The sequence below is a fragment of the Stigmatopora nigra genome, chromosome 2 (genome assembly GCF_051989575.1).
Source record: "Stigmatopora nigra isolate UIUO_SnigA chromosome 2, RoL_Snig_1.1, whole genome shotgun sequence".
In the NCBI taxonomy this organism is placed as follows: domain Eukaryota; kingdom Metazoa; phylum Chordata; class Actinopteri; order Syngnathiformes; family Syngnathidae; genus Stigmatopora; species Stigmatopora nigra.
The window spans coordinates 19178122-19204845 of NC_135509.1; the positions used below are offsets into that span (position 1 = coordinate 19178122).

General features: G+C 40.8%; 51 non-coding genes across 51 annotated transcripts; all 51 read right to left on the reverse strand.

Annotated features, from left to right (window-relative positions):
- Positions 1 to 88: 88 nt before the first annotated feature.
- trnat-agu (transfer RNA threonine (anticodon AGU)) lies at positions 89 to 162 on the reverse strand. The gene has a single exon. It is a non-coding gene; the product is annotated as a tRNA-Thr (tRNA).
- Positions 163 to 476: 314 nt separating this feature from the next.
- On the reverse strand, positions 477 to 550 carry trnan-guu (transfer RNA asparagine (anticodon GUU)). Its single transcript has one exon. It is a non-coding gene; the product is annotated as a tRNA-Asn (tRNA).
- A 313-nt stretch (positions 551 to 863) lies between these two features.
- On the reverse strand, positions 864 to 937 carry trnat-agu (transfer RNA threonine (anticodon AGU)). Its single transcript has one exon. It is a non-coding gene; the product is annotated as a tRNA-Thr (tRNA).
- Positions 938 to 1251: 314 nt separating this feature from the next.
- On the reverse strand, positions 1252 to 1325 carry trnan-guu (transfer RNA asparagine (anticodon GUU)). Its single transcript has one exon. It is a non-coding gene; the product is annotated as a tRNA-Asn (tRNA).
- Positions 1326 to 2025: 700 nt separating this feature from the next.
- Positions 2026 to 2099, reverse strand: trnan-guu (transfer RNA asparagine (anticodon GUU)). The gene has a single exon. It is a non-coding gene; the product is annotated as a tRNA-Asn (tRNA).
- A 312-nt stretch (positions 2100 to 2411) lies between these two features.
- On the reverse strand, positions 2412 to 2485 carry trnat-agu (transfer RNA threonine (anticodon AGU)). The gene has a single exon. It is a non-coding gene; the product is annotated as a tRNA-Thr (tRNA).
- A 1090-nt stretch (positions 2486 to 3575) lies between these two features.
- On the reverse strand, positions 3576 to 3649 carry trnan-guu (transfer RNA asparagine (anticodon GUU)). Its single transcript has one exon. It is a non-coding gene; the product is annotated as a tRNA-Asn (tRNA).
- A 311-nt stretch (positions 3650 to 3960) lies between these two features.
- trnat-agu (transfer RNA threonine (anticodon AGU)) lies at positions 3961 to 4034 on the reverse strand. Its single transcript has one exon. It is a non-coding gene; the product is annotated as a tRNA-Thr (tRNA).
- Positions 4035 to 4348: 314 nt separating this feature from the next.
- On the reverse strand, positions 4349 to 4422 carry trnay-gua (transfer RNA tyrosine (anticodon GUA)). Its single transcript has one exon. It is a non-coding gene; the product is annotated as a tRNA-Tyr (tRNA).
- Positions 4423 to 4734: 312 nt separating this feature from the next.
- On the reverse strand, positions 4735 to 4808 carry trnat-agu (transfer RNA threonine (anticodon AGU)). The gene has a single exon. It is a non-coding gene; the product is annotated as a tRNA-Thr (tRNA).
- Positions 4809 to 5124: 316 nt separating this feature from the next.
- On the reverse strand, positions 5125 to 5198 carry trnan-guu (transfer RNA asparagine (anticodon GUU)). The gene has a single exon. It is a non-coding gene; the product is annotated as a tRNA-Asn (tRNA).
- A 312-nt stretch (positions 5199 to 5510) lies between these two features.
- trnat-agu (transfer RNA threonine (anticodon AGU)) lies at positions 5511 to 5584 on the reverse strand. The gene has a single exon. It is a non-coding gene; the product is annotated as a tRNA-Thr (tRNA).
- A 314-nt stretch (positions 5585 to 5898) lies between these two features.
- trnan-guu (transfer RNA asparagine (anticodon GUU)) lies at positions 5899 to 5972 on the reverse strand. Its single transcript has one exon. It is a non-coding gene; the product is annotated as a tRNA-Asn (tRNA).
- Positions 5973 to 6285: 313 nt separating this feature from the next.
- trnat-agu (transfer RNA threonine (anticodon AGU)) lies at positions 6286 to 6359 on the reverse strand. Its single transcript has one exon. It is a non-coding gene; the product is annotated as a tRNA-Thr (tRNA).
- A 314-nt stretch (positions 6360 to 6673) lies between these two features.
- trnan-guu (transfer RNA asparagine (anticodon GUU)) lies at positions 6674 to 6747 on the reverse strand. Its single transcript has one exon. It is a non-coding gene; the product is annotated as a tRNA-Asn (tRNA).
- Positions 6748 to 7447: 700 nt separating this feature from the next.
- On the reverse strand, positions 7448 to 7521 carry trnan-guu (transfer RNA asparagine (anticodon GUU)). The gene has a single exon. It is a non-coding gene; the product is annotated as a tRNA-Asn (tRNA).
- Positions 7522 to 7833: 312 nt separating this feature from the next.
- Positions 7834 to 7907, reverse strand: trnat-agu (transfer RNA threonine (anticodon AGU)). Its single transcript has one exon. It is a non-coding gene; the product is annotated as a tRNA-Thr (tRNA).
- A 700-nt stretch (positions 7908 to 8607) lies between these two features.
- On the reverse strand, positions 8608 to 8681 carry trnat-ugu (transfer RNA threonine (anticodon UGU)). Its single transcript has one exon. It is a non-coding gene; the product is annotated as a tRNA-Thr (tRNA).
- A 314-nt stretch (positions 8682 to 8995) lies between these two features.
- Positions 8996 to 9069, reverse strand: trnan-guu (transfer RNA asparagine (anticodon GUU)). The gene has a single exon. It is a non-coding gene; the product is annotated as a tRNA-Asn (tRNA).
- A 700-nt stretch (positions 9070 to 9769) lies between these two features.
- Positions 9770 to 9843, reverse strand: trnan-guu (transfer RNA asparagine (anticodon GUU)). Its single transcript has one exon. It is a non-coding gene; the product is annotated as a tRNA-Asn (tRNA).
- A 312-nt stretch (positions 9844 to 10155) lies between these two features.
- trnat-agu (transfer RNA threonine (anticodon AGU)) lies at positions 10156 to 10229 on the reverse strand. Its single transcript has one exon. It is a non-coding gene; the product is annotated as a tRNA-Thr (tRNA).
- A 700-nt stretch (positions 10230 to 10929) lies between these two features.
- trnat-ugu (transfer RNA threonine (anticodon UGU)) lies at positions 10930 to 11003 on the reverse strand. Its single transcript has one exon. It is a non-coding gene; the product is annotated as a tRNA-Thr (tRNA).
- A 314-nt stretch (positions 11004 to 11317) lies between these two features.
- Positions 11318 to 11391, reverse strand: trnan-guu (transfer RNA asparagine (anticodon GUU)). Its single transcript has one exon. It is a non-coding gene; the product is annotated as a tRNA-Asn (tRNA).
- Positions 11392 to 12091: 700 nt separating this feature from the next.
- trnan-guu (transfer RNA asparagine (anticodon GUU)) lies at positions 12092 to 12165 on the reverse strand. Its single transcript has one exon. It is a non-coding gene; the product is annotated as a tRNA-Asn (tRNA).
- Positions 12166 to 12477: 312 nt separating this feature from the next.
- Positions 12478 to 12551, reverse strand: trnat-agu (transfer RNA threonine (anticodon AGU)). The gene has a single exon. It is a non-coding gene; the product is annotated as a tRNA-Thr (tRNA).
- A 315-nt stretch (positions 12552 to 12866) lies between these two features.
- On the reverse strand, positions 12867 to 12940 carry trnan-guu (transfer RNA asparagine (anticodon GUU)). Its single transcript has one exon. It is a non-coding gene; the product is annotated as a tRNA-Asn (tRNA).
- A 312-nt stretch (positions 12941 to 13252) lies between these two features.
- trnat-agu (transfer RNA threonine (anticodon AGU)) lies at positions 13253 to 13326 on the reverse strand. The gene has a single exon. It is a non-coding gene; the product is annotated as a tRNA-Thr (tRNA).
- Positions 13327 to 14026: 700 nt separating this feature from the next.
- trnat-agu (transfer RNA threonine (anticodon AGU)) lies at positions 14027 to 14100 on the reverse strand. The gene has a single exon. It is a non-coding gene; the product is annotated as a tRNA-Thr (tRNA).
- A 314-nt stretch (positions 14101 to 14414) lies between these two features.
- trnan-guu (transfer RNA asparagine (anticodon GUU)) lies at positions 14415 to 14488 on the reverse strand. Its single transcript has one exon. It is a non-coding gene; the product is annotated as a tRNA-Asn (tRNA).
- A 312-nt stretch (positions 14489 to 14800) lies between these two features.
- Positions 14801 to 14874, reverse strand: trnat-ugu (transfer RNA threonine (anticodon UGU)). Its single transcript has one exon. It is a non-coding gene; the product is annotated as a tRNA-Thr (tRNA).
- Positions 14875 to 15188: 314 nt separating this feature from the next.
- On the reverse strand, positions 15189 to 15262 carry trnan-guu (transfer RNA asparagine (anticodon GUU)). Its single transcript has one exon. It is a non-coding gene; the product is annotated as a tRNA-Asn (tRNA).
- Positions 15263 to 15574: 312 nt separating this feature from the next.
- trnat-agu (transfer RNA threonine (anticodon AGU)) lies at positions 15575 to 15648 on the reverse strand. Its single transcript has one exon. It is a non-coding gene; the product is annotated as a tRNA-Thr (tRNA).
- Positions 15649 to 16798: 1150 nt separating this feature from the next.
- trnat-agu (transfer RNA threonine (anticodon AGU)) lies at positions 16799 to 16872 on the reverse strand. Its single transcript has one exon. It is a non-coding gene; the product is annotated as a tRNA-Thr (tRNA).
- A 315-nt stretch (positions 16873 to 17187) lies between these two features.
- trnat-ggu (transfer RNA threonine (anticodon GGU)) lies at positions 17188 to 17261 on the reverse strand. The gene has a single exon. It is a non-coding gene; the product is annotated as a tRNA-Thr (tRNA).
- Positions 17262 to 17573: 312 nt separating this feature from the next.
- Positions 17574 to 17647, reverse strand: trnat-ugu (transfer RNA threonine (anticodon UGU)). Its single transcript has one exon. It is a non-coding gene; the product is annotated as a tRNA-Thr (tRNA).
- A 699-nt stretch (positions 17648 to 18346) lies between these two features.
- Positions 18347 to 18420, reverse strand: trnat-ugu (transfer RNA threonine (anticodon UGU)). Its single transcript has one exon. It is a non-coding gene; the product is annotated as a tRNA-Thr (tRNA).
- Positions 18421 to 18734: 314 nt separating this feature from the next.
- trnan-guu (transfer RNA asparagine (anticodon GUU)) lies at positions 18735 to 18808 on the reverse strand. Its single transcript has one exon. It is a non-coding gene; the product is annotated as a tRNA-Asn (tRNA).
- Positions 18809 to 19121: 313 nt separating this feature from the next.
- trnat-agu (transfer RNA threonine (anticodon AGU)) lies at positions 19122 to 19195 on the reverse strand. Its single transcript has one exon. It is a non-coding gene; the product is annotated as a tRNA-Thr (tRNA).
- A 314-nt stretch (positions 19196 to 19509) lies between these two features.
- Positions 19510 to 19583, reverse strand: trnan-guu (transfer RNA asparagine (anticodon GUU)). Its single transcript has one exon. It is a non-coding gene; the product is annotated as a tRNA-Asn (tRNA).
- A 312-nt stretch (positions 19584 to 19895) lies between these two features.
- On the reverse strand, positions 19896 to 19969 carry trnat-agu (transfer RNA threonine (anticodon AGU)). Its single transcript has one exon. It is a non-coding gene; the product is annotated as a tRNA-Thr (tRNA).
- Positions 19970 to 20669: 700 nt separating this feature from the next.
- Positions 20670 to 20743, reverse strand: trnat-agu (transfer RNA threonine (anticodon AGU)). Its single transcript has one exon. It is a non-coding gene; the product is annotated as a tRNA-Thr (tRNA).
- Positions 20744 to 21059: 316 nt separating this feature from the next.
- On the reverse strand, positions 21060 to 21133 carry trnan-guu (transfer RNA asparagine (anticodon GUU)). Its single transcript has one exon. It is a non-coding gene; the product is annotated as a tRNA-Asn (tRNA).
- A 312-nt stretch (positions 21134 to 21445) lies between these two features.
- trnat-ugu (transfer RNA threonine (anticodon UGU)) lies at positions 21446 to 21519 on the reverse strand. The gene has a single exon. It is a non-coding gene; the product is annotated as a tRNA-Thr (tRNA).
- Positions 21520 to 21833: 314 nt separating this feature from the next.
- Positions 21834 to 21907, reverse strand: trnan-guu (transfer RNA asparagine (anticodon GUU)). Its single transcript has one exon. It is a non-coding gene; the product is annotated as a tRNA-Asn (tRNA).
- A 312-nt stretch (positions 21908 to 22219) lies between these two features.
- On the reverse strand, positions 22220 to 22293 carry trnat-agu (transfer RNA threonine (anticodon AGU)). The gene has a single exon. It is a non-coding gene; the product is annotated as a tRNA-Thr (tRNA).
- A 314-nt stretch (positions 22294 to 22607) lies between these two features.
- trnan-guu (transfer RNA asparagine (anticodon GUU)) lies at positions 22608 to 22681 on the reverse strand. The gene has a single exon. It is a non-coding gene; the product is annotated as a tRNA-Asn (tRNA).
- Positions 22682 to 22993: 312 nt separating this feature from the next.
- Positions 22994 to 23067, reverse strand: trnat-agu (transfer RNA threonine (anticodon AGU)). Its single transcript has one exon. It is a non-coding gene; the product is annotated as a tRNA-Thr (tRNA).
- Positions 23068 to 23767: 700 nt separating this feature from the next.
- Positions 23768 to 23841, reverse strand: trnat-agu (transfer RNA threonine (anticodon AGU)). Its single transcript has one exon. It is a non-coding gene; the product is annotated as a tRNA-Thr (tRNA).
- Positions 23842 to 24156: 315 nt separating this feature from the next.
- trnat-ggu (transfer RNA threonine (anticodon GGU)) lies at positions 24157 to 24230 on the reverse strand. Its single transcript has one exon. It is a non-coding gene; the product is annotated as a tRNA-Thr (tRNA).
- A 312-nt stretch (positions 24231 to 24542) lies between these two features.
- On the reverse strand, positions 24543 to 24616 carry trnat-ugu (transfer RNA threonine (anticodon UGU)). The gene has a single exon. It is a non-coding gene; the product is annotated as a tRNA-Thr (tRNA).
- Positions 24617 to 24929: 313 nt separating this feature from the next.
- trnan-guu (transfer RNA asparagine (anticodon GUU)) lies at positions 24930 to 25003 on the reverse strand. Its single transcript has one exon. It is a non-coding gene; the product is annotated as a tRNA-Asn (tRNA).
- Positions 25004 to 26724: the final 1721 nt, after the last annotated feature.

The window sequence follows — 26724 nt, forward strand, 5'->3', positions numbered from 1 at the left end:
TCAAGTGGAACTGCTAATATTAAGAGCTAGAGATATGTCTCTGTAGCAACCTTTTAGTTATTACACAGTGCAGCATGAAGGGCTAATCAGGTACTGCTGGGAGTTGAACCCAGGATCTCCTGTTTACTAGACAGGCACTTTGACCAGCTAAGCCACAGCACCGACTAGTACGCAGGAACATTAAAATTAAAAAGATCAAATCACACAACTAAATTCTCTAAAAATAAAACCTCCAAGTGCATTTTAAGCTCCTACCTTAATACAAATTGTAAAGTTCTCAGGGTAATTGAGTGTTATCTGGCTGGACCCAAATGATTAGCCATTGTCAACAGGAGTGTACAATGGACAAGAAGCTTTCAACCAATGAACCAACTCTCAGTCACATGTGCAAGCTCCACCCAATAATCTTGTATTTGCAGGAGGGTTTGATCACACAGATCCTCAAAAGGAGCTATGTGCTCTGCCAGGCTTGTTATCGTCTCTGGGAGGATTTGAACCACCAGCCTCTCGGTTAACAGCCGAGCGCGCTGACCGATTGCGCCACAGAGACCCTGGGCAATAAGAGATAGGTCCATCTGAAAACATAACCAACAACTAGCTAAAGGGACATTAAAAAAGGAATACAATTCTTATGTCTTAAAAAAATATTCTGCTCAAATACCGGATCTTGAAAAAGAAAGGAGTATATGTGAGATGTTGAAAGACAGTGGTAAAAAGGTAACAATCGACATGTCTTCTGATTTTAGAGCAAAGTTAGGGTTCAATCTTGTAATGTTCAAGTGGAACTGCTAATATTAAGAGGTAGAGATATGTCTCTGTAGCAACCTTTTAGTTATTACACAGTGCAGCATGAAGGGCTAATCAGGTACTGCTGGGAGTTGAACCCAGGATCTCCTGTTTACTAGACAGGCACTTTGACCAGCTAAGCCACAGCACCCACTAGCGTGCAGCAACATTAAAATTAAAAAGATCAAATCACACAACTAAATTCTCTAAAAATAAAACCTCCAAGTGCATTTTAAGCTCCTACCTCAAAGACAATTGTAAAGTTCTCAGGGTAATTGAGTCTTATCTGGCTGGACCCAAATGATTAGCCATTGTCAACAGGAGTGTACAATGGACAAGAAGCTTTCAACCAATGAACCAACTCTCAGTCATATGTGCAAGCTCCACCCAATAATCTTGTATTTGCGGGAGGGTTTGATCACACAGATCCTCAAAAGCAGCCATGTGCTCTGCCAGGCTTGTTATCGTCTCTGGGTGGATTTGAACCACCAGCCTCTCGGTTAACAGCCGAGCGCGCTGACCGATTGCGCCACAGAGACCCTGGGCAATAAGAGATAGGTCCATCTGAAAAAATAACCAACAACTAGCTAAAGGGATATTAAAAAAGGAATACAATTCCTATGTCTTAAAAAAATATTCTGCTCAAATACCGGATCTTGAAAAAGAAAGGAGTATATGTGAGATGTTGAAAAACAGTGGTAAAAAGGTAACATCGACATGTCTTCTGATTTTAGAGCAAAGTTAGGGTTCAATCTTGTAATGTTCAAGTGGAACTACTAATACTAAGAGCTAGAGATATGTCTCTGTAGCAACCTTTTAGTTATTACACAATGCAGCATGAAGGGCTAATCAGGTACTGCACGGAGTTGAACCCAGGATCACCTGATTACAAGACAGGTACTTTGACCAGCTAAGCCACAGCACCGACTAGTGTGCAGGAACATTAAAATTAAAAAGATCAAATCACACAACTAAATTCTCTAAAAATAAAACCTCCGAGTGCATTTTAAGCTCCTACCTCAAAGACAATTGTAAAGTTCTCAGGGTAATTGAGTCTTATCTGGCTGGACCCAAATGATTAGCCATTGTCAACAGGAGTGTACAATGGACAAGAAGCTTTCAACCAATGAACCAACTCTCAGTCACATGTGCAAGCTCCACCCAATAATCTTGTATTTGCAGGAGGGTTTGATCATACAGATCCTCAAAAGCAGCTATGTGCACTGCCAGGCTTGTTATCGTCTCTGGGTGGATTTGAACCACCAGCCTCTCGGTTAACAGCCGAGCGCGCTGACCGATTGCGCCACAGAGACCCTGGGCAATAAGAGATAGGTCCATCTGAAAACATAACCAACAACTAGCTAAAGGGACATTAAAAAAGGAATACAATTCCTATGTCTTAAAAAAATATTCTGCTCAAATACCGGATCTTGAAAAAGAAAGGAGTATATGTGAGATGTTGAAAGACAGTGGTAAAAAGGTAACATTGACATGTCTTCTGATTTTAGAGCAAAGTTAGGGTTCAATCTTGTAATGTTCAAGTGGAACTGCAAATATTAAGAGCTAGAGATATGTCTCTGTAGCAACCTTTTAGTTATTACACAGTGCAGCATGAAGGGCTAATCAGGTACTGCTGGGAGTTGAACCCAGGATCTCCTGTTCACTAGACAGGCACTTTGACCAGCTAAGCCACAGCACCCACTAGCGTGCAGGAACATTAAAATTAAAAAGATCAAATCACACAACTAAATTCTCTAAAAAATAAAAGTTTCAAGTGCATTTTAAGCTCCTACCTCAAAGACAATTGTAAAGTTCTCAGGGTAATTGAGTCTTATCTGGCTGGACCCAAATGATTAGCCATTGTCAACAGGAGTGTACAATGGACAAGAAGCTTTCAACCAATGAACCAACTCTCAGTCATATGTGCAAGCTCCACCCAATAATCTTGTATTTGCGGGAGGGTTTGATCACACAGATCCTCAAAAGCAGCCATGTGCTCTGCCAGGCTTGTTATCGTCTCTGGGTGGATTTGAAACACCAGCCTCTCGGTTAACAGCCGAGCGCGCTGACCGATTGCGCCACAGAGACCCTGGGCAATAAGAGATAGGTCCATCTGAAAAAACAACCAACAACTAGCTAAAGGGACATTATAAAAGGAATACAATTCCTATGTCTTAAAAAAATATTCTGCTCAAATACCGGATCTTGAAAAAGAAAGGAGTATATGTGAGATGTTGAAAGACAGTGGTAAAAAGGTAACATCGACATGTCTTCTGATTTTAGAGCAAAGTTAGGGTTCAATCTTGTAATGTTCAAGTGGAACTACTAATATTAAGAGCTAGAGATATGTCTCTGTAGCAACCTTTTAGTTATTACACAATGCAGCATGAAGGGCTAATCAGGTACTGCACGGAGTTGAACCCAGGATCACCTGATTACAAGACAGGTACTTTGACCAGCTAAGCCACAGCACCCACTAGCGTGCAGGAACATTAAAATTAAAAAGATCAAATCACACAACTAAATTCTCTAAAAAATAAAAGTTTCAAGTGCATTTTAAGCTCCTACCTCAAAGACAATTGTAAAGTTCTCAGGGTAATTGAGTCTTATCTGGCTGGACCCAAATGATTAGCCATTGTCAACAGGAGTGTACAATGGACAAGAAGCTTTCAACCAATGAACCAACTCTCAGTCATATGTGCAAGCTCCACCCAATAATCTTGTATTTGCGGGAGGGTTTGATCACACAGATCCTCAAAAGCAGCCATGTGCTCTGCCAGGCTTGTTATCGTCTCTGGGTGGATTTGAACCACCAGCCTCTCGGTTAACAGCTGAGCGCGCTGACCGATTGCGCCACAGAGACCCTGGGCAATAAGAGATAGGTCCATCTGAAAAAACAACCAACAACTAGCTAAAGGGACTTTAAAAAAGGAATACAATTCCTATGTCTTAAAAAAATATTCTGCTCAAATACCGGATCTTGAAAAGAAAGGAGTATATGTGAGATGTTGAAAGACAGTGGTAAAAAGGTAACATCGACATGTCTTCTGATTTTAGAGCAAAGTTAGGGTTCAATCTTGTAATGTTCAAGTGGAACTACTAATACTAAGAGCTAGAGATATGTCTCTGTAGCAACATTTTTGTTTTTACACAGTGCAGCATGCAGGGCTAATCAGGTACTGCTGGGAGTTGAACCCAGGATCTCCTGTTTACTAGACAGGCACTTTGACCAGCTAAGCCACAGCACCGGCTAGTGTGCAGGAACATTAAAATTAAAAAGATCAAATCACACAACTAAATTCTCTAAAAATAAAACCTCCAAGTGCATTTTAAGCTCCTACCTCAAAGACAATTGTAAAGTTCTCAGGGTAATTGAGTCTTATCTGGCTGGACCCAAATGATTAGCCATTGTCAACAGGAGTGTACAATGGACAAGAAGCTTACAACCAATGAACCAACTCTCAGTCATATGTGCAAGCTCCACCCAATAATCTTGTATTTGCGGGAGGGTTTGATCACACAGATCCTCAAAAGCAGCTATGTGCTCTGCCAGGCTTGTTATCGTCTCTGGGTAGATTTGAACCACCAGCCTCTCGGTTTACAGCCAAGCGCGCTGACCGATTGCACCACAGAGACCCTGGGCAATAAGAGATAGGTCCATCTGAAAAAATAACCAACAACTAGCTAAAGGGACATTAAAAAAGGAATACAATTCCTATGTCTTAAAAAAATATTCTGCTCAAATACCGGATCTTGAAAAAGAAAGGAGTATATGTGAGATGTTGAAAGACAGTGGTAAAAAGGTAACATCTACATGTCTTCTGATTTTAGAGCAAAGTTACGGTTCAATTTTGTAATGTTCAAGTGGAACTACTAATATTAAGAGCTAGAGATATGTCTCTGTAGCAACGTTTTTGTTTTTACACAGTGCAGCATGAAGGGCTAATCAGGTACTGCTGGGAGTTGAACCCAGGATCTCCTGTTTACTTGACAGGCACTTTGACCAGCTAAGCCACAGCACCCACTAGTGTGCAGGAACATTAAAATTAAAAATATCAAATCACACAACTAAATTCTCTAAAAAATAAAAGCTCCAAGTACATTTTAAGCTCCTACCTCAAAGACAATTGTAAAGTTTTCAGGGTAATTGAGTCTTATCTGGCTGGACCCAAATGATTAGCCATTGTCAACAGGAGTGTACAATGGACAAGAAGCTTTCAACCAATGAACCAACTCTCAGTCACATGTGCAAGCTCCACCCAATAATCTTGATGTTTGCGGGAGGGTTTGATCACACATCTCCTCAAAAGCAGCTATGTGCTCTGCCAGGCTTGTTATCGTCTCTGGGTGGATTTGAACCACCAGCCTCTCGGTTAACAGCCGAGCGCGCTGACCGATTGCGCCACAGAGACCCTGGGCAATAAGAGATAGGTCCATCTGAAAAAATAACCAACAACTAGCTAAAGGGACATTAAAAAAGGAATACAATTCCTATGTCTTAAAAAAATATTCTGCTCAAATACCGGATCTTGAAAAAGAAAGGAGTATATGTGAGATGTTGAAAGACAGTGGTAAAAAGGTAACATCGACATGTCTTCTGATTTTAGAGCAAAGTTAGGGTTCAATCTTGTAATGTTCAAGTGGAACTGCTAATATTAAGAGCTAGAGATATGTCTCTGTAGCAACCTTTTAGTTATTACACAGTGCAGCATGAAGGGCTAATCAGGTACTGCTGGGAGTTGAACCCAGGATCTCCTGTTTACTAGACAGGCACTTTGACCAGCTAAGCCACAGCACCGACTAGTACGCAGGAACATTAAAATTAAAAAGATCAAATCACACAACTAAATTCTCTAAAAATAAAACCTCCAAGTGCATTTTAAGCTCCTACCTTAATACAAATTGTAAAGTTCTCAGGGTAATTGAGTGTTATCTGGCTGGACCCAAATGATTAGCCATTGTCAACAGGAGTGTACAATGGACAAGAAGCTTTCAACCAATGAACCAACTCTCAGTCACATGTGCAAGCTCCACCCAATAATCTTGTATTTGCAGGAGGGTTTGATCACACAGATCCTCAAAAGGAGCTATGTGCTCTGCCAGGCTTGTTATCGTCTCTGGGTGGATTTGAACCACCAGCCTCTCGGTTAACAGCCGAGCGCGCTGACCGATTGCGCCACAGAGACCCTGGGCAATAAGAGATAGGTCCATCTGAAAACATAACCAACAACTAGCTAAAGGGACATTAAAAAAGGAATACAATTCTTATGTCTTAAAAAAATATTCTGCTCAAATACCGGATCTTGAAAAAGAAAGGAGTATATGTGAGATGTTGAAAGACAGTGGTAAAAAGGTAACAATCGACATGTCTTCTGATTTTAGAGCAAAGTTAGGGTTCAATCTTGTAATGTTCAAGTGGAACTGCTAATATTAAGAGGTAGAGATATGTCTCTGTAGCAACCTTTTAGTTATTACACAGTGCAGCATGAAGGGCTAATCAGGTACTGCTGGGAGTTGAACCCAGGATCTCCTGTTTACTAGACAGGCACTTTGACCAGCTAAGCCACAGCACCCACTAGCGTGCAGCAACATTAAAATTAAAAAGATCAAATCACACAACTAAATTCTCTAAAAATAAAACCTCCAAGTGCATTTTAAGCTCCTACCTCAAAGACAATTGTAAAGTTCTCAGGGTAATTGAGTCTTATCTGGCTGGACCCAAATGATTAGCCATTGTCAACAGGAGTGTACAATGGACAAGAAGCTTTCAACCAATGAACCAACTCTCAGTCATATGTGCAAGCTCCACCCAATAATCTTGTATTTGCGGGAGGGTTTGATCACACAGATCCTCAAAAGCAGCCATGTGCTCTGCCAGGCTTGTTATCGTCTCTGGGTGGATTTGAACCACCAGCCTCTCGGTTAACAGCCGAGCGCGCTGACCGATTGCGCCACAGAGACCCTGGGCAATAAGAGATAGGTCCATCTGAAAAAATAACCAACAACTAGCTAAAGGGATATTAAAAAAGGAATACAATTCCTATGTCTTAAAAAAATATTCTGCTCAAATACCGGATCTTGAAAAAGAAAGGAGTATATGTGAGATGTTGAAAAACAGTGGTAAAAAGGTAACATCGACATGTCTTCTGATTTTAGAGCAAAGTTAGGGTTCAATCTTGTAATGTTCAAGTGGAACTACTAATACTAAGAGCTAGAGATATGTCTCTGTAGCAACCTTTTAGTTATTACACAATGCAGCATGAAGGGCTAATCAGGTACTGCACGGAGTTGAACCCAGGATCACCTGATTACAAGACAGGTACTTTGACCAGCTAAGCCACAGCACCGACTAGTGTGCAGGAACATTAAAATTAAAAAGATCAAATCACACAACTAAATTCTCTAAAAATAAAACCTCCGAGTGCATTTTAAGCTCCTACCTCAAAGACAATTGTAAAGTTCTCAGGGTAATTGAGTCTTATCTGGCTGGACCCAAATGATTAGCCATTGTCAACAGGAGTGTACAATGGACAAGAAGCTTTCAACCAATGAACCAACTCTCAGTCACATGTGCAAGCTCCACCCAATAATCTTGTATTTGCAGGAGGGTTTGATCATACAGATCCTCAAAAGCAGCTATGTGCACTGCCAGGCTTGTTATCGTCTCTGGGTGGATTTGAACCACCAGCCTCTCGGTTAACAGCCGAGCGCGCTGACCGATTGCGCCACAGAGACCCTGGGCAATAAGAGATAGGTCCATCTGAAAACATAACCAACAACTAGCTAAAGGGACATTAAAAAAGGAATACAATTCCTATGTCTTAAAAAAATATTCTGCTCAAATACCGGATCTTGAAAAAGAAAGGAGTATATGTGAGATGTTGAAAGACAGTGGTAAAAAGGTAACATTGACATGTCTTCTGATTTTAGAGCAAAGTTAGGGTTCAATCTTGTAATGTTCAAGTGGAACTGCAAATATTAAGAGCTAGAGATATGTCTCTGTAGCAACCTTTTAGTTATTACACAGTGCAGCATGAAGGGCTAATCAGGTACTGCTGGGAGTTGAACCCAGGATCTCCTGTTCACTAGACAGGCACTTTGACCAGCTAAGCCACAGCACCCACTAGCGTGCAGGAACATTAAAATTAAAAAGATCAAATCACACAACTAAATTCTCTAAAAAATAAAAGTTTCAAGTGCATTTTAAGCTCCTACCTCAAAGACAATTGTAAAGTTCTCAGGGTAATTGAGTCTTATCTGGCTGGACCCAAATGATTAGCCATTGTCAACAGGAGTGTACAATGGACAAGAAGCTTTCAACCAATGAACCAACTCTCAGTCATATGTGCAAGCTCCACCCAATAATCTTGTATTTGCGGGAGGGTTTGATCACACAGATCCTCAAAAGCAGCCATGTGCTCTGCCAGGCTTGTTATCGTCTCTGGGTGGATTTGAAACACCAGCCTCTCGGTTAACAGCCGAGCGCGCTGACCGATTGCGCCACAGAGACCCTGGGCAATAAGAGATAGGTCCATCTGAAAAAACAACCAACAACTAGCTAAAGGGACATTATAAAAGGAATACAATTCCTATGTCTTAAAAAAATATTCTGCTCAAATACCGGATCTTGAAAAAGAAAGGAGTATATGTGAGATGTTGAAAGACAGTGGTAAAAAGGTAACATCGACATGTCTTCTGATTTTAGAGCAAAGTTAGGGTTCAATCTTGTAATGTTCAAGTGGAACTGCTAATATTAAGAGCTAGAGATTGTCTCTGTAGCAACCTTTTAGTTATTACACAGTGCAGCATGAAGGGCTAATCAGGTACTGCTGGGAGTTGAACCCAGGATCTCCTGTTTACAATACAGGCACTTTGACCAGCTAAGCCACAGCACCGACAAGTGTGCAGGAACATTAAAATTAAAAAGATCAAATCACACAACTAAATTCTCTAAAAATAAAACCTCCAAGTGCATTTTAAGCTCCTACCTTAAAGACAATTGTAAAGTTCTCAGGGTAATTGAGTCTTATCTGGCTGGACCCAAATGATTAGCCATTGTCAACAGGAGTGTACAATGGACAAGAAGCTTTCAACCAATGAACCAACTCTCAGTCACATGTGCAAGCTCCACCCAATAATCTTGTATTTGCAGGAGGGTTTGATCATACAGATCCTTAAAAGCAGCTATGTGCACTGCCAGGCTTGTTATCGTCTCTGGGTGGATTTGAACCACCAGCCTCTCGGTTAACAGCCGAGCGCGCTGACCGATTGCGCCACAGAGACCCTGGGCAATAAGAGATAGGTCCATCTGAAAAAATAACCAACAACTAGCTAAAGGGACATTAAAAAAGGAATACAATTCCTATGTCTTAAAAAAATATTCTGCTCAAATACCGGATCTTGAAAAAGAAAGGAGTATATGTGAGATGTTGAAAAACAGTGGTAAAAAGGTAACATCGACATGTCTTCTGATTTTAGAGCAAAGTTAGGGTTCAATCTTGTAATGTTCAAGTGGAACTACTAATATTAAGAGCTAGAGATATGTCTCTGTAGCAACCTTTTGGTTATTACACAATGCAGCATGAAGGGCTAATCAGGTACTGCACGGAGTTGAACCCAGAATCACCTGATTACAAGACAGGTACTTTGACCAGCTAAGCCACAGCACCGACTAGTGTGCAGGAACATTAAAATTAAAAAGATCAAATCACACAACTAAATTCTCTAAAAATAAAACCTCCGAGTGCATTTTAAGCTCCTACCTCAAAGACAATTGTAAAGTTCTCAGGGTAATTGAGTCTTATCTGGCTGGACCCAAATGATTAGCCATTGTCAACAGGAGTGTACAATGGACAAGAAGCTTTCAACCAATGAACCAACTCTCAGTCACATGTGCAAGCTCCACCCAATAATCTTGTATTTGCAGGAGGGTTTGATCATACAGATCCTCAAAAGCAGCTATGTGCACTGCCAGGCTTGTTATCGTCTCTGGGTGGATTTGAACCACCAGCCTCTCGGTTAACAGCCGAGCGCGCTGACCGATTGCGCCACAGAGACCCTGGGCAATAAGAGATAGGTCCATCTGAAAACATAACCAACAACTAGCTAAAGGGACATTAAAAAAGGAATACAATTCCTATGTCTTAAAAAAATATTCTGCTCAAATACCGGATCTTGAAAAAGAAAGGAGTATATGTGAGATGTTGAAAGACAGTGGTAAAAAGGTAACATCGACATGTCTTCTGATTTTAGAGCAAAGTTAGGGTTCAATCTTGTAATGTTCAAGTGGAACTGCTAATATTAAGAGCTAGAGATATGTCTCTGTAGCAACCTTTTAGTTATTACACAGTGCAGCATGAAGGGCTAATCAGGTACTGCTGGGAGTTGAACCCAGGATCTCCTGTTTACTAGACAGGCACTTTGACCAGCTAAGCCACAGCACCCACTAGCGTCCAGGAACATTAAAATTAAAAAGATCTAATCACACAACTAAATTCTCTAAAAAATAAAAGTTTCAAGTGCATTTTAAGCTCCTACCTCAAAGACAATTGTAAAGTTCTCAGGGTAATTGAGTCTTATCTGGCTGGACCCAAATGATTAGCCATTGTCAACAGGAGTGTACAATGGACAAGAAGCTTTCAACCAATGAACCAACTCTCAGTCATATGTGCAAGCTCCACCCAATAATCTTGTATTTGCGGGAGGGTTTGATCACACAGATCCTCAAAAGCAGCCATGTGCTCTGCCAGGCTTGTTATCGTCTCTGGGTGGATTTGAAACACCAGCCTCTCGGTTAACAGCCGAGCGCGCTGACCGATTGCGCCACAGAGACCCTGGGCAATAAGAGATAGGTCCATCTGAAAAAACAACCAACAACTAGCTAAAGGGACATTATAAAAGGAATACAATTCCTATGTCTTAAAAAAATATTCTGCTCAAATACCGGATCTTGAAAAAGAAAGGAGTATATGTGAGATGTTGAAAGACAGTGGTAAAAAGGTAACATCGACATGTCTTCTGATTTTAGAGCAAAGTTAGGGTTCAATCTTGTAATGTTCAAGTGGAACTGCTAATATTAAGAGCTAGAGATTGTCTCTGTAGCAACCTTTTAGTTATTACACAGTGCAGCATGAAGGGCTAATCAGGTACTGCTGGGAGTTGAACCCAGGATCTCCTGTTAACAAGACAGGCACTTTGACCAGCTAAGCCACAGCACCGACAAGTGCGCAGGAACATTAAAATTAAAAAGATCAAATCACACAACTAAATTCTCTAAAAATAAAACCTCCAAGTGCATTTTAAGCTCCTACCTTAAAGACAATTGTAAAGTTCTCAGGGTAATTGAGTCTTATCTGGCTGGACCCAAATGATTAGCCATTGTCAACAGGAGTGTACAATGGACAAGAAGCTTTCAACCAATGAACCAACTCTCAGTCACATGTGCAAGCTCCACCCAATAATCTTGTATTTGCAGGAGGGTTTGATCATATAGATCCTTAAAAGCAGCTATGTGCACTGCCAGGCTTGTTATCGTCTCTGGGTGGATTTGAACCACCAGCCTCTCGGTTAACAGCCGAGCGCGCTGACCGATTGCGCCACAGAGACCCTGGGCAATAAGAGATAGGTCCATCTGAAAAAATAACCAACAACTAGCTAAAGGGATATTAAAAAAGGAATACAATTCCTATGTCTTAAAAAAATATTCTGCTCAAATACCGGATCTTGAAAAAGAAAGGAGTATATGTGAGATGTTGAAAAACAGTGGTAAAAAGGTAACATCGACATGTCTTCTGATTTTAGAGCAAAGTTAGGGTTCAATCTTGTAATGTTCAAGTGGAACTACTAATATTAAGAGATAGAGATATGTCTCTGTAGCAACCTTTTGGTTATTACACAATGCAGCATGAAGGGCTAATCAGGTACTGCACGGAGTTGAACCCAGGATCACCTGATTACAAGACAGGTACTTTGACCAGCTAAGCCACAGCACCGACTAGTGTGCAGGAACATTAAAATTAAAAAGATCAAATCACACAACTAAATTCTCTAAAAATAAAACCTCCGAGTGCATTTTAAGCTCCTACCTCAAAGACAATTGTAAAGTTCTCAGGGTAATTGAGTCTTATCTGGCTGGACCCAAATGATTAGCCATTGTCAACAGGAGTGTACAATGGACAAGAAGCTTTCAACCAATGAACCAACTCTCAGTCACATGTGCAAGCTCCACCCAATAATCTTGTATTTGCAGGAGGGTTTGATCATACAGATCCTCAAAAGCAGCTATGTGCACTGCCAGGCTTGTTATCGTCTCTGGGTGGATTTGAACCACCAGCCTCTCGGTTAACAGCCGAGCGCGCTGACCGATTGCGCCACAGAGACCCTGGGCAATAAGAGATAGGTCCATCTGAAAACATAACCAACAACTAGCTAAAGGGACATTAAAAAAGGAATACAATTCCTATGTCTTAAAAAAATATTCTGCTCAAATACCGGATCTTGAAAAAGAAAGGAGTATATGTGAGATGTTGAAAGACAGTGGTAAAAAGGTAACATCGACATGTCTTCTGATTTTAGAGCAAAGTTAGGGTTCAATCTTGTAATGTTCAAGTGGAACTGCTAATATTAAGAGCTAGAGATATGTCTCTGTAGCAACCTTTTAGTTATTACACAGTGCAGCATGAAGGGCTAATCAGGTACTGCTGGGAGTTGAACCCAGGATCTCCTGTTTACTAGACAGGCACTTTGACCAGCTAAGCCACAGCACCCACTAGCGTGCAGGAACATTAAAATTAAAAAGATCAAATCACACAACTAAATTCTCTAAAAAATAAAAGTTTCAAGTGCATTTTAAGCTCCTACCTCAAAGACAATTGTAAAGTTCTCAGGGTAATTGAGTCTTATCTGGCTGGACCCAAATGATTAGCCATTGTCAACAGGAGTGTACAATGGACAAGAAGCTTTCAACCAATGAACCAACTCTCAGTCATATGTGCAAGCTCCACCCAATAATCTTGTATTTGCGGGAGGGTTTGATCACACAGATCCTCAAAAGCAGCCATGTGCTCTGCCAGGCTTGTTATCGTCTCTGGGTGGATTTGAACCACCAGCCTCTCGGTTAACAGCCGAGCGCGCTGACCGATTGCGCCACAGAGACCCTGGGCAATAAGAGATAGGTCCATCTGAAAAAACAACCAACAACTAGCTAAAGGGACTTTAAAAAAGGAATACAATTCCTATGTCTTAAAAAAATATTCTGCTCAAATACCGGATCTTGAAAAAGAAAGGAGTATATGTGAGATGTTGAAAGACAGTGGTAAAAAGGTAACATCGACATGTCTTCTGATTTTAGAGCAAAGTTAGGGTTCAATCTTGTAATGTTCAAGTGGAACTACTAATACTAAGAGCTAGAGATATGTCTCTGTAGCAACATTTTTGTTTTTACACAGTGCAGCATGCAGGGCTAATCAGGTACTGCTGGGAGTTGAACCCAGGATCTCCTGTTTACTAGACAGGCACTTTGACCAGCTAAGCCACAGCACCGGCTAGTGTGCAGGAACATTAAAATTAAAAAGATCAAATCACACAACTAAATTCTCTAAAAATAAAACCTCCAAGTGCATTTTAAGCTCCTACCTCAAAGACAATTGTAAAGTTCTCAGGGTAATTGAGTCTTATGTGGCTGGACCCAAATGATTAGCCATTGTCAACAGGAGTGTACAATGGACAAGAAGCTTTCAACCAATGAACCAACTCTCAGTCATATGTGCAAGCTCCACCCAATAATCTTGTATTTGCGGGAGGGTTTGATCACACAGATCCTCAAAAGCAGCTATGTGCTCTGCCAGGCTTGTTATCGTCTCTGGGTAGATTTGAACCACCAGCCTCTCGGTTAACAGCCAAGCGCGCTGACCGATTGCACCACAGAGACCCTGGGCAATAAGAGATAGGTCCATCTGAAAAAATAACCAACAACTAGCTAAAGGGACATTAAAAAAGGAATACAATTCCTATGTCTTAAAAAAATATTCTGCTCAAATACCGGATCTTGAAAAAGAAAGGAGTATATGTGAGATGTTGAAAGACAGTGGTAAAAAGGTAACATCTACATGTCTTCTGATTTTAGAGCAAAGTTACGGTTCAATCTTGTAATGTTCAAGTGGAACTACTAATATTAAGAGCTAGAGATATGTCTCTGTAGCAACGTTTTTGTTTTTACACAGTGCAGCATGAAGGGCTAATCAGGTACTGCTGGGAGTTGAACCCAGGATCTCCTGTTTACTTGACAGGCACTTTGACCAGCTAAGCCACAGCACCCACTAGTGTGCAGGAACATTAAAATTAAAAATATCAAATCACACAACAAATTCTCTAAAAAATAAAAGCTCCAAGTGCATTTTAAGCTCCTACCTCAAAGACAATTGTAAAGTTTTCAGGGTAATTGAGTCTTATCTGGCTGGACCCAGATGATTAGCCATTGTCAACAGGAGTGTACAATGGACAAGAAGCTTTCAACCAATGAACCAACTCTCAGTCACATGTGCAAGCTCCACCCAATAATCTTGTGTTTGCGGGAGGGTTTGATCACACATCTCCTCAAAAGCAGCTATGTGCTCTGCCAGGCTTGTTATCGTCTCTGGGTGGATTTGAACCACCAGCCTCTCGGTTAACAGCCGAGCGCGCTGACCGATTGCGCCACAAAGACCCTGGGCAATAAGAGATAGGTCCATCTGAAAAAATAACCAACAACTAGCTAAAGGGACATTAAAAAAGGAATACAATTCCTATGTCTTAAAAAAATATTCTGCTCAAATACCGGATCTTGAAAAAGAAAGGAGTATATGTGAGATGTTGAAAGACAGTGGTAAAAAGGTAACATCGACATGTCTTCTGATTTTAGAGCAAAGTTAGGGTTCAATCTTGTAATGTTCAAGTGGAACTGCTAATATTAAGAGCTAGAGATATGTCTCTGTAGCAACCTTTTAGTTATTACACAGTGCAGCATGAAGGGCTAATCAGGTACAGCTGGGAGTTGAACCCAGGATCTCCTGTTTACAAGACAGGCACTTTGACCAGCTAAGCCACAGCACCGACTAGTGCGCAGGAACATTAAAATTAAAAAGATCAAATCACACAACTAAATTCTCTAAAAATAAAACCTCCAAGTGCATTTTAAGCTCCTACCTCAAAGACAATTGTAAAGTTCTCAGGGTAATTGAGTCTTATCTGGCTGGACCCAAATGATTAGCCATTGTCAACAGGAGTGTACAATGGACAAGAAGCTTTCAACCAATGAACCAACTCTCAGTCATATGTTCAAGCTCCACCCAATAATCTTGTATTTGCGGGAGGGTTTGATCACACAGATCCGCAAAAGCAGCCATCTGCTCTGCCAGGCTTGTTATCGTCTCTGGGTGGATTTGAACCACCAGCCTCTCGGTTAACAGCCGAGCGCGCTGACCGATTGCGCCACAGAGATCCTGGGCAATAAGAGATAGGTCCATCTGAAAACATAACCAACAACTAGCTAAAGGGACATTAAAAAAGGAATACAATTCCTATGTCTTAAAAAAATATTCTGCTCAAATACCGGATCTTGAAAAAGAAAGGAGTATATGTGAGATGTTGAAAGACAGTGGTAAAAAGGTAACATCGACATGTCTTCTGATTTTAGAGCAAAGTTAGGGTTCAATCTTGTAATGTTCAAGTGGAACTGCTAATATTAAGAGCTAGAGATATGTCTCTGTAGCAACCTTTTAGTTATTACACAGTGCAGCATGAAGGGCTAATCAGGTACTGCTGGGAGTTGAACCCAGGATCTCCTGTTTACTAGACAGGCACTTTGACCAGCTAAGCCACAGCACCCACTAGTGTGCAGGAACATTAAAATTAAAAAGATCAAATCACACAACTAAATTCTCTAAAAATAAAACCTCCAAGTGCATTTTAAGCTCCTACCTCAAAGACAATTGTAAAGTTCTCAGGGTAATTGAGTCTTATCTGGCTGGACCCAAATGATTAGCCATTGTCAACAGGAGTGTACAATGGACAAGAAGCTTTCAATCAATGAACCAACTCTCAGTCACATGTGCAAGCTCCACCCAATAATCTTGTATTTGCGGGAGGGTTTGATCACACAGATCCTCAAAAGCAGCTATGTGCTCTGCCAGGCTTGTTATCGTCTCTGGGTAGATTTGAACCACCAGCCTCTCGGTTAACAGCCAAGCGCGCTGACCGATTGCGCCAGAGAGACCCTGGGCAATACGAGATAGGTCCATCTGAAAAAATAACCAACAACTAGCTAAAGGGACATTAAAAAAGGAATACAATTCCTATGTCTTAAAAAAATATTCTGCTCAAATACCGGATCTTGAAAAAGAAAGGAGTATATGTGAGATGTTGAAAGACAGTGGTAAAAAGGTAACATCTACATGTCTTCTGATTTTAGAGCAAAGTTACGGTTCAATCTTGTAATAATCAAGTGGAACTACTAATATTAAGAGCTAGAGATATGTCTCTGTAGCAACGTTTTTGTTTTTACACCATACCTGTCAACCTCGAACCATTTGTGATCTTACCAAATTTTGTTTTCGCCCTTACATATATGTATAAATACATGGAAAATCTTACCACTTTACTTTTTTGTAAAAAATCACGAACAACAAGTAGACATAAACATGAAAGTAAACATAAACAAGGGAACAGGAAACGGAAATCACATGGTGAAAGTGTTACAAAACGAAATGTTTATCATGATCTTTTTTTTTTAGCCAATCAGAGGCGCCGGTACATATATCACTTGGCAGACATGCGTTTCCGGGAAGAAACAATGGCGGATGGTGAAAAATGGCTAGAAAGTGCCTTAATTTATTTTTTTTTCTCAAAATCACCGTTTAGCGTACCATTTTCATGTGTACAGCGTACCAATATAAAAATGGGCTTTCAGTTGTACCAATTACGGCGAGAACGTACCAGTTGACAGGTATGTTACACAGTGCAGCATGAAAGGCTAATCAGGTACTGCTGGGAGTTGAACCCAGGATCTCCTGTTTACTAGACAGGCACTTTGACCAGCTAAGCCACAGCACCCACTAGTGTTCAGGAACATTAAAATTAAAAATATCAAATCACACAACTAAATTCTCTAAAAAATAAAAGCTCCAAGTGCATTTTAAGCTCCTACCTCAAAGACAATTGTAAAGTTTTCAGGGTAATTGAGTCTTATCTGGCTGGACCCAAATGATTAGCCATTGTCAACAGGAGTGTACAATGGACAAGAAGCTTTCAACCAATGAACCAACTCTCAGTCACATGTGCAAGCTCCACCCAATAATCTTGTGTTTGCGGGAGGGTTTGATCACACATCTCCTCATAAGCAGCTATGTGCTCTGCCAGGCTTGTTATCGTCTCTGGGTGGATTTGAACCACCAGCCTCTCGGTAACCAGTCGAGCGCGCTGACCGATTGCGCCACAGAGACCCTGGGCAATAAGAGATAGGTCCATCTGAAAAAATAACCAACAACTAGCTAAAGGGACATTAAAAAAGGAATACAATTCCTATGTCTTAAAAAAATATTCTGCTCAAATACCGGATCTTGAAAAAGAAAGGAGTATATGTGAGATGTCGAAAGACAGTGGTAAAAAGGTAACATCGACATGTCTTCTGATTTTAGAGCAAAGTTAGGGTTCAATCTTGTAATGTTCAAGTGGAACTGCTAATATTAAGACCTAGAGATATGTCTCTGTAGCAACCTTTTAGTTATTACACAGTGCAGCATGAAGGGCTAATCAGGTACTGCTGGGAGTTGAACCCAGGATCTCCTGTTTACAAGACAGGCACTTTGACCAGCTAAGCCACAGCACCGACTAGTGCGCAGGAACATTAACATTAAAAAGATCAAATCACACAACTAAATTCTCTAAAAATAAAACCTCCAAGTGCATTTTAAGCTCCTACCTTAAAGACAATTGTAAAGTTCTCAGGGTAATTGAGTCTTATCTGGCTGGACCCAAATGATTAGCCATTGTCAACAGGAGTGTACAATGGACAAGAAGCTTTCAACCAATGAACCAACTCTCAGTCACATGTGCAAGCTCCACCCAATAATCTTGTATTTGCAGGAGGGTTTGATCACACAGATCCTCAAAAGGAGCTATGTGCTCTGCCAGGCTTGTTATCGTCTCTGGGAGGATTTGAACCACCAGCCTCTCGGTTAACAGCCGAGCGCGCTGACCGATTGCGCCACAAAGACCCTGGGCAATAAGAGATAGGTCCATCTGAAAAAATAACCAACAACTAGCTAAAGGGACATTAAAAAGGAATACAATTCCTATGTCTTAAAAAAATATTCTGCTCAAATACCGGATCTTGAAAAAGAAAGGAGTATATGTGAGATGTTGAAAGACAGTGGTAAAAAGGTAACATCGACATGTCTTCTGATTTTAGAGCAAAGTTAGGGTTCAATCTTGTAATGTTCAAGTGGAACTGCTAATATTAAGAGCTAGAGATATGTCTCTGTAGCAACCTTTTAGTTATTACACAGTGCAGCATGAAGGGCTAATCAGGTACAGCTGGGAGTTGAACCCAGGATCTCCTGTTTACAAGACAGGCACTTTGACCAGCTAAGCCACAGCACCGACTAGTGCGCAGGAACATTAAAATTAAAAAGATCAAATCACACAACTAAATTCTCTAAAAATAAAACCTCCAAGTGCATTTTAAGCTCCTACCTTAATACAAATTGTAAAGTTCTCAGGGTAATTGAGTGTTATCTGGCTGGACCCAAATGATTAGCCATTGTCAACAGGAGTGTACAATGGACAAGAAGCTTTCAACCAATGAACCAACTCTCAGTCACATGTGCAAGCTCCACCCAATAATCTTGTATTTGCAGGAGGGTTTGATCACACAGATCCTCAAAAGGAACTATGTGCTCTGCCAGGCTTGTTATCGTCTCTGGGTGGATTTGAACCACCAGCCTCTTGGTTAACAGCCGAGCGCGCTGACCGATTGCGCCACAGAGACCCTGGGCAATAAGAGATAGGTCCATCTGAAAACATAACCAACAACTAGCTAAAGGGACATTAAAAAAGGAATACAATTCTTATGTCTTAAAAAAATATTCTGCTCAAATACCGGATCTTGAAAAAGAAAGGAGTATATGTGAGATGTTGAAAGACAGTGGTAAAAAGGTAACAATCGACATGTCTTCTGATTTTAGAGCAAAGTTAGGGTTCAATCTTGTAATGTTCAAGTGGAACTGCTAATATTAAGAGCTAGAGATATGTCTCTGTAGCAACCTTTTAGTTATTACACAGTGCAGCATGAAGGGCTAATCTGGTACTGCTGGGAGTTGAACCCAGGATCTCCTGTTTACTAGACAGGCACTTTGACCAGCTAAGCCACAGCACCCACTAGCGTGCAGGAACATTAAAATTAAAAAGATCAAATCACACAACTAAATTCTCTAAAAATAAAACCTCCAAGTGCATTTTAAGCTCCTACCTCAAAGACAATTGTAAAGTTCTCAGGGTAATTGAGTCTTATCTGGCTGGACCCAAATGATTAGCCATTGTCAACAGGAGTGTACAATGGACAAGAAGCTTTCAACCAATGAACCAACTCTCAGTCATATGTGCAAGCTCCACCCAATAATCTTGTATTTGCGGGAGGGTTTGATCACACAGATCCGCAAAAGCAGCCATCTGCTCTGCCAGGCTTGTTATCGTCTCTGGGTGGATTTGAACCACCAGCCTCTCGGTTAACAGCCGAGCGCGCTGACCGATTGCGCCACAGAGATCCTGGGCAATAAGAGATAGGTCCATCTGAAAACATAACCAACAACTAGCTAAAGGGACATTAAAAAAGGAATACAATTCCTATGTCTTAAAAAAATATTCTGCTCAAATACCGGATCTTGAAAAAGAAAGGAGTATATGTGAGATGTTGAAAGACAGTGGTAAAAAGGTAACATCGACATGTCTTCTGATTTTAGAGCAAAGTTAGGGTTCAATCTTGTAATGTTCAAGTGGAACTGCTAATATTAAGAGCTAGAGATATGTCTCTGTAGCAACCTTTTAGTTATTACACAGTGCAGCATGAAGGGCTAATCAGGTACTGCTGGGAGTTGAACCCAGGATCTCCTGTTTACTAGACAGGCACTTTGACCAGCTAAGCCACAGCACCCACTAGTGTGCAGGAACATTAAAATTAAAAAGATCAAATCACACAACTAAATTCTCTAAAAATAAAACCTCCAAGTGCATTTTAAGCTCCTACCTCAAAGACAATTGTAAAGTTCTCAGGGTAATTGAGTCTTATCTGGCTGGACCCAAATGATTAGCCATTGTCAACAGGAGTGTACAATGGACAAGAAGCTTTCAATCAATGAACCAACTCTCAGTCACATGTGCAAGCTCCACCCAATAATCTTGTATTTGCGGGAGGGTTTGATCACACAGATCCTCAAAAGCAGCTATGTGCTCTGCCAGGCTTGTTATCGTCTCTGGGTAGATTTGAACCACCAGCCTCTCGGTTAACAGCCAAGCGCGCTGACCGATTGCGCCAGAGAGACCCTGGGCAATACGAGATAGGTCCATCTGAAAAAATAACCAACAACTAGCTAAAGGGACATTAAAAAAGGAATACAATTCCTATGTCTTAAAAAAATATTCTGCTCAAATACCGGATCTTGAAAAAGAAAGGAGTATATGTGAGATGTTGAAAGACAGTGGTAAAAAGGTAACATCTACATGTCTTCTGATTTTAGAGCAAAGTTACGGTTCAATCTTGTAATAATCAAGTGGAACTACTAATATTAAGAGCTAGAGATATGTCTCTGTAGCAACGTTTTTGTTTTTACACAGTGCAGCATGAAAGGCTAATCAGGTACTGCTGGGAGTTGAACCCAGGATCTCCTGTTTACTAGACAGGCACTTTGACCAGCTAAGCCACAGCACCCACTAGTGTGCAGGAACATTAAAATTAAAAATATCAAATCACACAACTAAATTCTCTAAAAAATAAAAGCTCCAAGTGCATTTTAAGCTCCTACCTCAAAGACAATTGTAAAGTTTTCAGGGTAATTGAGTCTTATCTGGCTGGACCCAAATGATTAGCCATTGTCAACAGGAGTGTACAATGGACAAGAAGCTTTCAACCAATGAACCAACTCTCAGTCACATGTGCAAGCTCCACCCAATAATCTTGTGTTTGCGGGAGGGGTTTGATCACACATCTCCTCATAAGCAGCTATGTGCTCTGCCAGGCTTGTTATCGTCTCTGGGTGGATTTGAACCACCAGCCTCTCGGTTAACAGTCGAGCGCGCTGACCGATTGCGCCACAGAGACCCTGGGCAATAAGAGATAGGTCCATCTGAAAAAATAACCAACAACTAGCTAAAGGGACATTAAAAAAGGAATACAATTCCTATGTCTTAAAAAAATATTCTGCTCAAATACCGGATCTTGAAAAAGAAAGGAGTATATGTGAGATGTCGAAAGACAGTGGTAAAAAGGTAACATCGACATGTCTTCTGATTTTAGAGCAAAGTTAGGGTTCAATCTTGTAATGTTCAAGTGGAACTGCTAATATTAAGACCTAGAGATATGTCTCTGTAGCAACCTTTTAGTTATTACACAGTGCAGCATGAAGGGCTAATCAGGTACTGCTGGGAGTTGAACCCAGGATCTCCTGTTTACAAGACAGGCACTTTGACCAGCTAAGCCACAGCACCGACTAGTGCGCAGGAACATTAACATTAAAAAGATCAAATCACACAACTAAATTCTCTAAAAATAAAACCTCCAAGTGCATTTTAAGCTCCTACCTTAAAGACAATTGTAAAGTTCTCAGGGTAATTGAGTCTTATCTGGCTGGACCCAAATGATTAGCCATTGTCAACAGGAGTGTACAATGGACAAGAAGCTTTCAACCAATGAACCAACTCTCAGTCACATGTGCAAGCTCCACCCAATAATCTTGTATTTGCAGGAGGGTTTGATCACACAGATCCTCAAAAGGAGCTATGTGCTCTGCCAGGCTTGTTATCGTCTCTGGGAGGATTTGAACCACCAGCCTCTCGGTTAACAGCCGAGCGCGCTGACCGATTGCGCCACAGAGACCCTGGGCAATAAGAGATAGGTCCATCTGAAAACATAACCAACAACTAGCTAAAGGGACATTAAAAAAGGAATACAATTCTTATGTCTTAAAAAAATATTCTGCTCAAATACCGGATCTTGAAAAAGAAAGGAGTATATGTGAGATGTTGAAAGACAGTGGTAAAAAGGTAACATCGACATGTCTTCTGATTTTAGAGCAAAGTTAGGGTTCAATCTTGTAATGTTCAAGTGGAACTGCTAATATTAAGAGTTAGAGATATGTCTCTGTAGCAACCTTTTAGTTATTACACAGTGCAGCATGAAGGGCTAATCTGGTACTGCTGGGAGTTGAACCGAGGATCTCCTGTTTACTAGACAGGCACTTTGACCAGCTAAGCCACAGCACCCACTAGCGTGCAGGAATATTAAAATTAAAAAGATCAAATCACACAACTAAATTCTCTAAAAATAAAACCTCCAAGTGCATTTTAAGCTCCTACCTCAAAGACAATTGTAAAGTTCTCAGGGTAATTGAGTCTTATCTGGCTGGACCCAAATGATTAGCCATTGTCAACAGGAGTGTACAATGGACAAGAAGCTTTCAACCAATGAACCAACTCTCAGTCATATGTGCAAGCTCCACCCAATAATCTTGTATTTGCGGGAGGGTTTGATCACACAGATCCGCAAAAGCAGCCATCTGCTCTGCCAGGCTTGTTATCGTCTCTGGGTGGATTTGAACCACCAGCCTCTCGGTTAACAGCCGAGCGCGCTGACCGATTGCGCCACAGAGATCCTGGGCAATAAGAGATAGGTCCATCTGAAAACATAACCAACAACTAGCTAAAGGGACATTAAAAAAGGAATACAATTCCTATGTCTTAAAAAAATATTCTGCTCAAATACCGGATCTTGAAAAAGAAAGGAGTATATGTGAGATGTTGAAAGACAGTGGTAAAAAGGTAACATCGACATGTCTTCTGATTTTAGAGCAAAGTTAGGGTTCAATCTTGTAATGTTCAAGTGGAACTGCTAATATTAAGAGCTAGAGATATGTCTCTGTAGCAACCTTTTAGTTATTACACAGTGCAGCATGAAGGGCTAATCAGGTACTGCTGGGAGTTGAACCCAGGATCTCCTGTTTACTAGACAGGCACTTTGACCAGCTAAGCCACAGCACCCACTAGTGTGCAGGAACATTAAAATTAAAAAGATCAAATCACACAACTAAATTCTCTAAAAATAAAACCTCCAAGTGCATTTTAAGCTCCTACCTCAAAGACAATTGTAAAGTTCTCAGGGTAATTGAGTCTTATCTGGCTGGACCCAAATGATTAGCCATTGTCAACAGGAGTGTACAATGGACAAGAAGCTTTCAATCAATGAACCAACTCTCAGTCACATGTGCAAGCTCCACCCAATAATCTTGTATTTGCGGGAGGGTTTGATCACACAGATCCTCAAAAGCAGCTATGTGCTCTGCCAGGCTTGTTATCGTCTCTGGGTAGATTTGAACCACCAGCCTCTCGGTTAACAGCCAAGCGCGCTGACCGATTGCGCCAGAGAGACCCTGGGCAATACGAGATAGGTCCATCTGAAAAAATAACCAACAACTAGCTAAAGGGACATTAAAAAAGGAATACAATTCCTATGTCTTAAAAAAATATTCTGCTCAAATACCGGATCTTGAAAAAGAAAGGAGTATATGTGAGATGTTGAAAGACAGTGGTAAAAAGGTAACATCTACATGTCTTCTGATTTTAGAGCAAAGTTACGGTTCAATCTTGTAATAATCAAGTGGAACTACTAATATTAAGAGCTAGAGATATGTCTCTGTAGCAACGTTTTTGTTTTTACACAGTGCAGCATGAAAGGCTAATCAGGTACTGCTGGGAGTTGAACCCAGGATCTCCTGTTTACTAGACAGGCACTTTGACCAGCTAAGCCACAGCACCCACTAGTGTGCAGGAACATTAAAATTAAAAATATCAAATCACACAACTAAATTCTCTAAAAAATAAAAGCTCCAAGTGCATTTTAAGCTCCTACCTCAAAGACAATTGTAAAGTTTTCAGGGTAATTGAGTCTTATCTGGCTGGACCCAAATGATTAGCCATTGTCAACAGGAGTGTACAATGGACAAGAAGCTTTCAACCAATGAACCAACTCTCAGTCACATGTGCAAGCTCCACCCAATAATCTTGTGTTTGCGGGAGGGTTTGATCACACATCTCCTCATAAGCAGCTATGTGCTCTGCCAGGCTTGTTATCGTCTCTGGGTGGATTTGAACCACCAGCCTCTCGGTAACCAGTCGAGCGCGCTGACCGATTGCGCCACAGAGACCCTGGGCAATAAGAGATAGGTCCATCTGAAAAAATAACCAACAACTAGCTAAAGGGACATTAAAAAAGGAATACAATTCCTATGTCTTAAAAAAATATTCTGCTCAAATACCGGATCTTGAAAAAGAAAGGAGTATATGTGAGATGTCGAAAGACAGTGGTAAAAAGGTAACATCGACATGTCTTCTGATTTTAGAGCAAAGTTAGGGTTCAATCTTGTAATGTTCAAGTGGAACTGCTAATATTAAGACCTAGAGATATGTCTCTGTAGCAACCTTTTAGTTATTACACAGTGCAGCATGAAGGGCTAATCAGGTACTGCTGGGAGTTGAACCCAGGATCTCCTGTTTACAAGACAGGCACTTTGACCAGCTAAGCCACAGCACCGACTAGTGCGCAGGAACATTAACATTAAAAAGATCAAATCACACAACTAAATTCTCTAAAAAAAAACCTCCAAGTGCATTTTAAGCTCCTACCTTAAAGACAATTGTAAAGTTCTCAGGGTAATTGAGTCTTATCTGGCTGGACCCAAATGATTAGCCATTGTCAACAGGAGTGTACAATGGACAAGAAGCTTTCAACCAATGAACCAACTCTCAGTCACATGTGCAAGCTCCACCCAATAATCTTGTATTTGCAGGAGGGTTTGATCACACAGATCCTCAAAAGGAGCTATGTGCTCTGCCAGGCTTGTTATCGTCTCTGGGAGGATTTGAACCACCAGCCTCTCGGTTAACAGCCGAGCGCGCTGACCGATTGCGCCACAGAGACCCTGGGCAATAAGAGATAGGTCCATCTGAAAACATAACCAACAACTAGCTAAAGGGACATTAAAAAAGGAATACAATTCTTATGTCTTAAAAAAATATTCTGCTCAAATACCGGATCTTGAAAAAGAAAGGAGTATATGTGAGATGTTGAAAGACAGTGGTAAAAAGGTAACATCGACATGTCTTCTGATTTTAGAGCAAAGTTAGGGTTCAATCTTGTAATGTTCAAGTGGAACTGCTAATATTAAGAGTTAGAGATATGTCTCTGTAGCAACCTTTTAGTTATTACACAGTGCAGCATGAAGGGCTAATCAGGTACTGCAGGGAGTTGAACCCAGAATCTCCTGTTTACTAGACAGGAAGTTTGACCAGCTAAGCCACAGCACCAACTAGTGCGCAGGAACATTAACATTAAAAAGATCAAATCACACAACTAAATTCTCTAAAAATAAAACCTCCAAGTGCATTTTAAGCTCCTACCTTAAAGACAATTGTAAAGTTCTCAGGGTAATTGAGTCTTATCTGGCTGGACCCAAATGATTAGCCATTGTCAACAGGAGTGTACAATGGACAAGAAGCTTTCAACCAATGAACCAACTCTCAGTCACATGTGCAAGCTCCACCCAATAATCTTGTATTTGCAGGAGGGTTTGATCACACAGATCCTCAAAAGGAGCTATGTGCTCTGCCAGGCTTGTTATCGTCTCTGGGAGGATTTGAACCACCAGCCTCTCGGTTAACAGCCGAGCGCGCTGACCGATTGCCCCACAGAGATCCTGGGCATTAAGAGATAGGTCCATCTGAAAACATAACCAACAACTAGCTAAAGGGACATTAAAAAAGGAATACAATTCTTATGTCTTAAAAAAATATTCTGCTCAAATACCGGATCTTGAAAAAGAAAGGAGTATATGTGAGATGTTGAAAGACAGTGGTAAAAAGGTAACATCGACATGTCTTCTGATTTTAGAGCAAAGTTAGGGTTCAATCTTGTAATGTTCAAGTGGAACTGCTAATATTAAGAGTTAGAGATATGTCTCTGTAGCAACCTTTTAGTTATTACACAGTGCAGCATGAAGGGCTAATCAGGTACTGCAGGGAGTTGAACCCAGGATCTCCTGTTTACTAGACAGGAAGTTTGACCAGCTAAGCCACAGCACCCACTAGTGTGCAGGAACATTAAAATTAAAAAGATCAAATCACACAACTAAATTCTCTAAAAAATAAAAGCTCCAAGTGCATTTTAAGGTCCTACCTCAAAGACAATTGTAAAGTTCTCAGGGTAATTGAGTCTTATCTGGCTGGACCCAAATGATTAGCCATTGTCAACAGGAGTGTACAATGGACAAGAAGCTTTCAACCAATGAACCAACTCTCAGTCACATGCGCAAGCTCCACCCAATAATCTTGTATTTGCAGGAGGGTTTGATCATACAGATCCTCAAAAGCAGCTATGTGCACTGCCAGGCTTGTTATCGTTTCTGGGTGGATTTGAACCACCAGCCTCTCGGTTAACAGCCGAGCGCGCTGACCGATTGCGCCACAGAGACCCTGGGCAACAAGAGATAGGTCCATCTGAAAAAATAACCAACAACTAGCTAAAGGGACATTAAAAAAGGAATACAATTCCTATGTCTTAAAAAAATATTCTGCTCAAATACCGGATCTTGAAAAAGAAAGGAGTATATGTGAGATGTTGAAAAACAGTGGTAAAAAGGTAAC